The 7,186-nt window shown below is 39.4% G+C and overlaps 1 pseudogene; it reads left to right on the plus strand.

The window, feature by feature from the left end:
• The first annotated feature begins 616 nt into the window (after positions 1-616).
• LOC102829289 lies at positions 617-963 on the plus strand (annotated as a pseudogene).
• Positions 964-7,186: the final 6,223 nt, after the last annotated feature.

The raw sequence follows: 7,186 nt of genomic DNA on the forward strand, positions 1-7,186 counted from the left end.
GAAGATTAATATTAAGATTTCAGAAATAGATAATCCACTGAAAGGGCAAGGAAGTAGAACATAATGGAAGGCCAAACCAGGAAAGACAAATTATCAGTACAAATCTGCTAGAAGAACAAACAGAAAAATGAGCCCAAAAAAATCCAAAGAAAACTTATGAATTATGTGGGACCCCTAATTTATACCAATTAGGAGTGATTGGAATTCCAGAAAAGGAAGAGACCAAGAAAAAAGCACAGGAAAACTATCAAAGAATTGTTGGAAGAAAATTTCCCTAACAGAAGGAAAGAATCCTGAGAGTAATTTGAGAAAAATGAAGTTATCTATAAAGTTCTGATTTCTCAGCAGAAATCATGCAAGCAAGAAAGCAATGGGATGACATATATAAAACTGAAATTTAAAAATTGCTAACTAAGAATCATATACCCAGCCGGCACACCCCTTTCTGGCATGCAACTTCCAGTGCCATGCTGGTCCACACCAAGGCTGGTGGAAAGGTGGCCATTGGGTGGGCTGTGCCATGCAACCTCAGGCACCTCAGCTACCAACCCTTGGTGAGCTTTCCCAGAGTGGGCAAACTAGTGCAGCACTTCAACTGTAGCTAGGTCAATATGTTATGATGCAATCTTGTATCAACCTGGCTACAGGGATTGCCCATAGTAACATGAAGGACAGATGATAGCTACATTGACCTCTGATTTAAGAATAGCCCTCCTAAGATCCCTTATAAGTCCATTACACTTGCCACCATGCTGTTTTTGATTGACGCCTTTCTTATTACCATAGGCTTCTTCCTGCTGGTGGGCTACATAAGCAAAGGGGAGGGTGGACCAGGTCGTTCCTGTACTGATCATTGGCATCCTGGTGTTCCTGCCAGGATTCTACCACCTTTGCATTACTTATTATGTACCCAAAAGCTACTGGAGATACTTCTATGATGACATTCCAGACCTTGGTGACTAGTGCTTCATGCCAGAGAAAAGTCATAGATGAGAATGAACCCAGTTTAAGACATTGGGCAGAAACTATGAGGGCTAAGGGCTTTCTGTAGTTTTCAGATGTTTAACAAAGCTATGGTCAGATTTTATGGGTTAATCACAACTATGTGAACTGAGTTTACAGGTAATGAATTAGGACATGATTTATTTTTCATCTCCTGGCCACGACAAAAACCTCTGACAAGTGTTCCACAGGAATATATATCATGAAAGAATAGTGACATTAATTGTATGGAGAAACAGGGAGCTCCCTGTAGGAGAACATGCTGTAGTCACCATCCTTTTTAGAAGTGAACATTTCTTTTATTCTTTTATTTATGTCATTGTCCTTTTGTTCTGGTGGCAAATGAAAAAAAATGCAGTATGTCTCTTTTTTTTAATTAAGTAATTGATTCTGAAAATAGTTAACTAACTATGTTAACCCATATACTTATCTCAAACTTTGTGTTCCAGAGAATGGAACAAAAGAAAATCTAGTGGAACACTAGATTGGTAAAAAATCAAATGCCAGTAAGACAGCATCCAGAAGATTATTTTTATTTGCTTATTTACAGCAACCAGAAATTTTTAAACCTTCAAACAGGTTTTCAGAGGAGGTTTCAAAAACTTCATGGAAAAATTCCATGAGTTCTTAATTCCCTTCTTCCATAAACATTTTGAAGTCCCATCATAAACATTTTCTTTGTTCGCCAGTTCTGTCCTGGTTCAATGAGAGGCCAGTGTGTCCTTTGTAGATCAAGATTTTCTTTATACCATGCCTTTTTAAGCATTGGATTTTAGGCTGCTTCCTAATGAAAAATGTAAATAAGTGGTTACTATCTATCAACACTCATGGAAGCAGCAGTCAAGAAATCAAACGACGTATTGCATTAGGCAAATCTGCTGCACAAGACCTTTTTAAAGTGTTGAAGAGCAAAGATGTAAGCTTGAGAACTAAGGTGAACCTGACCCAAGCCATGGTATTTTCAATAACCTCATATACATGTGAGAGCTGGACAGTGAATAAGGAAGACCATAGAGGAATTGAGGCTTTTGAGTTATGATGTTGGAGGAGAATATTGAAAGTGTCATGGGCTGCCAAAAGAACCAACAGATCTGTGTTGGAAGAAGTGCAGCCAGAGTGTTCCTTGAATGCCAAACTTCATTTCTCATACTTCAGACATATTGTCAGGAGGGAACAGTCGCTGGAGAAGGATATCATGTTTGGTAAGGTGGAGGGTCAGAGAGGAAAAGGAAGACCCTCAGCGAGATGGATTAGCAAAATAGCAGCATCAATGGGCTCAAGCGTGGCAACAATTGTGAGGTTGGCCCAGGACTGGGCAGTGTTTCGTTTCGTTCTGTTGTGCATAAGGTTGTTATGCGTTGGTACCAACTCAATGGCACCTAACAACAACAACAATCTAGAGTTTTATGCCTTATCATCAGCATCTTACATTGCGTCATTCTACTGAAGATCAGAAGACAATCTGGATCACTACAGAACTATATGGTTCAGTTTGATTCTGTTTCCTAGCTTGAAAAAGTGATATTTGTTGTTGTTTGTTGTTAAGTGCTATCAAGTCAGTTCTCATAATGATCCTGTGTATAAGGTTTCCAAGGAGCAGCTGGTGGGTTTGAATGGTTAAGCTTATGGGTCACAGCCCAGTGCTGATTGTATAGCACCACACCAGAAGTGACATATTAAAAAAAAATTGAAATTGTCAAAATCCAAGCCTCAGACTTAAAATGAATTAACTTTTTTTTCTATTGTGATAGTTTACATGGGAGAACATCGGTTTTACACTCATCGTCTCATTGCAATGATTACAATATCCTCCATGCATCATTATTCAATAGTATTTGCTTCTACTCCGTTTTTTGTTTTGTTTGTTCTTTCAGGGCGGGAGGGGAAGGATGTACACAAAAACACTCAGGAATATATAATCACTTAAATAACCAAAGAACGCATTCTGCAAGACTGCCTCCTGGCCACCAACACCTGGCCACCAGCACACAGCCTTTCTCTTTCCATGAGTCTATAGTGCTCAACTACTCTATCTCTCCATGTCATCACCTCTGCCTCCATCTCTAGTGTTGTTGCTTCTCTGGATAGGACCCCACATTCCACTCATGCTCTTATCCCTTGATGGTTCTAGGGTTCTTTGTTCCTGGACTATAAAATTAACTACTCCCCTCTTTTTGCTACAAAACTTCTACCTTTGCAATTGTGACAGTCTCAATTAGTCATTATAACAATTGCTAAATTTGGAATCAAAAGAAGCTTATCACTTCACCAGACCTGTCTAGACAAGATGAATACTGTTCAGTGAGGATTCTACCTTCCCCCATATATTCTGAAACTAAACTCCCTCTTGAAAACTTGTAAGTTAGTCATTTTGTGCCTTTATAGCCCCCACCCCTTTTAGGTAGGCAATACCTAGGTTGCCTGTTCCTATCAACTCTATATAGAGAGAGGATAGGATTGATCCTTGATATGAAGATTCCTTCCTTCCCAGTTGGTATTCTGAGCTACTAAATCCATAAATCTAGGTCAAGTTCATCAAATTGTAGCAATTACATTTGTTTCCTTTATCAAAAAAAAAAAAATTTTTTTTCAATCTTCCTCTAGTTGAGTTCTGATCATCAAGCCATAGAAGCCAGATTGAGTGAGTACTATCTACAAGTTCGGGCATTCTTGTATGTCTCCCCTCACTTCATATCAGCTGGATGTTTTGCTCTCAGCTCTAACCCTCCATGGCTATGTCCTTGTCCATGGGCTCAGGGGTCCCCAGGTTTCACCAAACTTCGGACCAACCAGCCCTTCCTCTCTCTCTCATCTCCAGGTCGATGGTAGTCTATGGAATGTGGTTGAACTCGGTCCATATCTTCAAAATGAGTTAACTTTAAACAAATTTCAAAAAAACAAAAAATCTTACGTTGTTAGGTGCCATCAAGTAAGTACTGACTCATAATGACCCTGTGTACAACAGAATGAAACACTGCCCAGTCCTAGGCCAACTTTACAATTGTTGCTACGCCTGCGCCCACTGCATCTGCCACTATGCCAATCCATCTCATCAGGGGTCTTCCTCTTTCTCTTCTACCCTCCACTTTATCAAACATGATATCCTTCTCCAATGGCTGGTTCCCATTGACAACATATCCGAGGTATTAGAGAATAAGTCTGGCCATCCTGTCTTCCAAAGAACACTCTGACTATACTTCTTCCAATACAGATCTGTTTGTTCTTTTGACAGTCCATGGTAATTTCAAGACTGTCTTCCAACACCATAACTCAAATGCATCAAGTCATCTATGGTCTTCCTTATTCACTGCCCAACCTTTATATGCATATGATATTATAAAAAAAAATACCGTGGCTTGTGTCAGGTGCACCTTAGTCTTCTAACTGACATCTTTGTTCACGAACATTTTAAAGAGGTCTTGTGCAGTAGATTTGCCCAATGCAATATTTGCCCAATGCAAATGAAAAATCTGATTTCTCAGCTGCTGCTTCCCTGAGTGTTGATGGTTGAGCTGAGCAAAATTAAGTCTTTGACAACCTCAATCTTTTCTCCATTTATATGGATGTTGTCTATTGGTCTAATTGTGAGGTGCAACCCATCCCGAAGGCTGTGGCCTTTGATCTTCATTAGCAAACAAGATTGTATCATCTGTATATCACATTCATAACATTTTCAATGACTAAATATTCGGAAATAGTCTGTCTCTCCTTCATCTTAGTCTGCCTTAATCTGGAAGCTCATCTGAAACCTGTCCACTGTGGGTGACCTTGCTGGTATTTAAAATACCCATGGCATAGCTCCCAGAATCACAGCAACACACAAAGCCACCACACTATGACAAACTGATAGACGAGTGATGGAAGAACCACATACCCAACAAAATTATCCCTCAAACGCAATAGTGAAATTAGGAGATTTTCAGACAAACAGAAACTAAAGAAATTTGTAAAAACCATACCAACGTTGTAAAAAATGCTAAAGGGAGTTCTTCAGATGAGAATCAACAAGAGTAAACAACAACCTGAGATTAGCATACATGACAACCCAACCCACAAGCCCACCCAGATATAGAAGGAAATTATACAAAGTAAAACAAGCTACAAGATTCAAAATAGGGAACCAGAGTTATCGATTTGTAACAAAGACAATTACAAAATAAAGAGAGGGCACCATATATTTATAGAACTTCTAAATGGATAAATCAAATAGATTTCAAGATAGAATGGTGGTAAATGGGAAGGCAATATACAATTGAATAGACACACAGGCTGAAGAGGCATGGAAGGTAGAATAGTAGTAGACCCACAGTGTATATAGGATTTACAGATGATATTTTTACATGGGTATTTACCTTTGTTGTAAATATATCCATGAATGTGAAGGCAAAGTTATGAAAACTTTTTAGATACAACCAAACGCTTTGAAGGAATGAGTTGCTGGGCCAGGGGATTAGGACCATAGTCTCTGGATTATTGGCACAGCATAGGCCACAAAGACAATGATCTACATCCTATTTTTGTGAGTAGCAACTGGGATCTTAAAAGCTCATGAGTGGCCATTTAAGGTGCAACTATCGGACTCTCCCTGTCCAGAGGAAAGATTTGCAATGAACATCAAAAATGCATGGAAACAATTAGTCTCCATGATCCTAAAACCAGAAGAACTAGAGGGTACCCAGCTACTACTACCATCCGCTCTGAAAGGGATCCCATAAGTTGGTCCTAGATAGAACAGGAGAAAATAGAACAGGAACAAAACTCAAAATCATAAAGATACCTGTCTTACTGGTCAAATAGAGACTAGTGGTACCTCTGAGACTATGGCCCCTTGTCATCCTTCAGATCTGTAAATGAACTCACCATGTGGTTCAATTTTCAACCAAACAATAACACTAGTGATATATGTACACCTTAAAATAAATCAATCACTTGAGATCAAAAAGGCAACAAGGACAAAGCTCAGAAGAGTTAGGAAAGGAGGAGGAATGGAAATAGGAAACATAGAGAGGACATGGGATAAGTGATGTTACTTTGAGGGGATTGTAACCAATTAGATGAAGCAAAATGAGTATGAATTGCTGACTGTAAAACTGATGATCTGCTCTGTAAATCCAATTCACAACCAAAAGGTAAAGTAAAAAAACAGAACGGGATGAAAGAGAATTGCTGCATTTAACTCTTGATAAGAATATGTGGTATGATAATAACTCCAAAGAGTTTTTAAATTCACAGCTTTGACAAAATATGCTTGCATGAGGTGCTCTAAGGAAATTACACCTTATGCCCAGCCTTGCTTAGTGCACAGTAGTGAGTGCTGTTGAAAACCACGTGTATAGATAAAACCAATGAGACTTCTGTCATGCTCTGGCCAACAATCCTGTGGTCTAGGAAAGCCCTTACCAGGAATGTAAGCATGATACAGAAGTTGTAGGGAACATACCCCTCCTTCACGGGACCCAACAAGTACTCACAAAACCCAACATGCAGAGTTAGTCCAGGTATCAGTTCCACTGGAACACAGTGTAAGACAGTGGTCTAAGAGCACTAGTTCTAGAGCAAGAGGGACAAGAACTAAGATCCCTGTTATGGCTTTCCCCAGCTATGTGACAACTCTGGGTTTCAGTTTCCTCTTTTGTAAAACAGGGATATCCCTAGTGCCCACTTCATAAAGTTAGGTGTGATTATTCATTATGATTATTGCAATCAACAAGTCTGTCCCTATATGTGGAGGCGATTCTCTCACACGAATCCCTGAGAGTTGCAAATAGTTAACATGCTCAACTATTTGAAGGTTCAAGCCCACCCTGCAGCACCTTAGAAGAAAGGCCTGATGATCTACTTCTGAAAAAATCAAACATTGAAAATCCTATGGAGCACAGTTCTATTCTGACATACTTGGGGTCATCATAAATTGGAGTCAACTCAAGGGCAAATTTTGTTGTATTGTTTTGTTTTCTTTGCTAGTAATTCCCCCAAAAGTCACACATTATAAAAGCAATAGTTGGCACTTATCAAGCATTCCCTATGCGGAAGCACTGCACTAAGCTTTTTGCACTATCTAATGAGGAGAAATCTGTACCTGGACCAAGAGGCAGTTGTTCGAACAGAGCATGGGAACACTGAATGTTTTAAAATTGGGAAAGGTGTGCGACAGGGTTGTGTTCTTTCACCATTCTTGTTCAAT

The sequence above is a fragment of the Chrysochloris asiatica genome, unplaced genomic scaffold (genome assembly GCF_000296735.1).
Source record: "Chrysochloris asiatica unplaced genomic scaffold, ChrAsi1.0 scaffold00280, whole genome shotgun sequence".
Lineage (NCBI taxonomy): Eukaryota > Metazoa > Chordata > Mammalia > Afrosoricida > Chrysochloridae > Chrysochloris > Chrysochloris asiatica.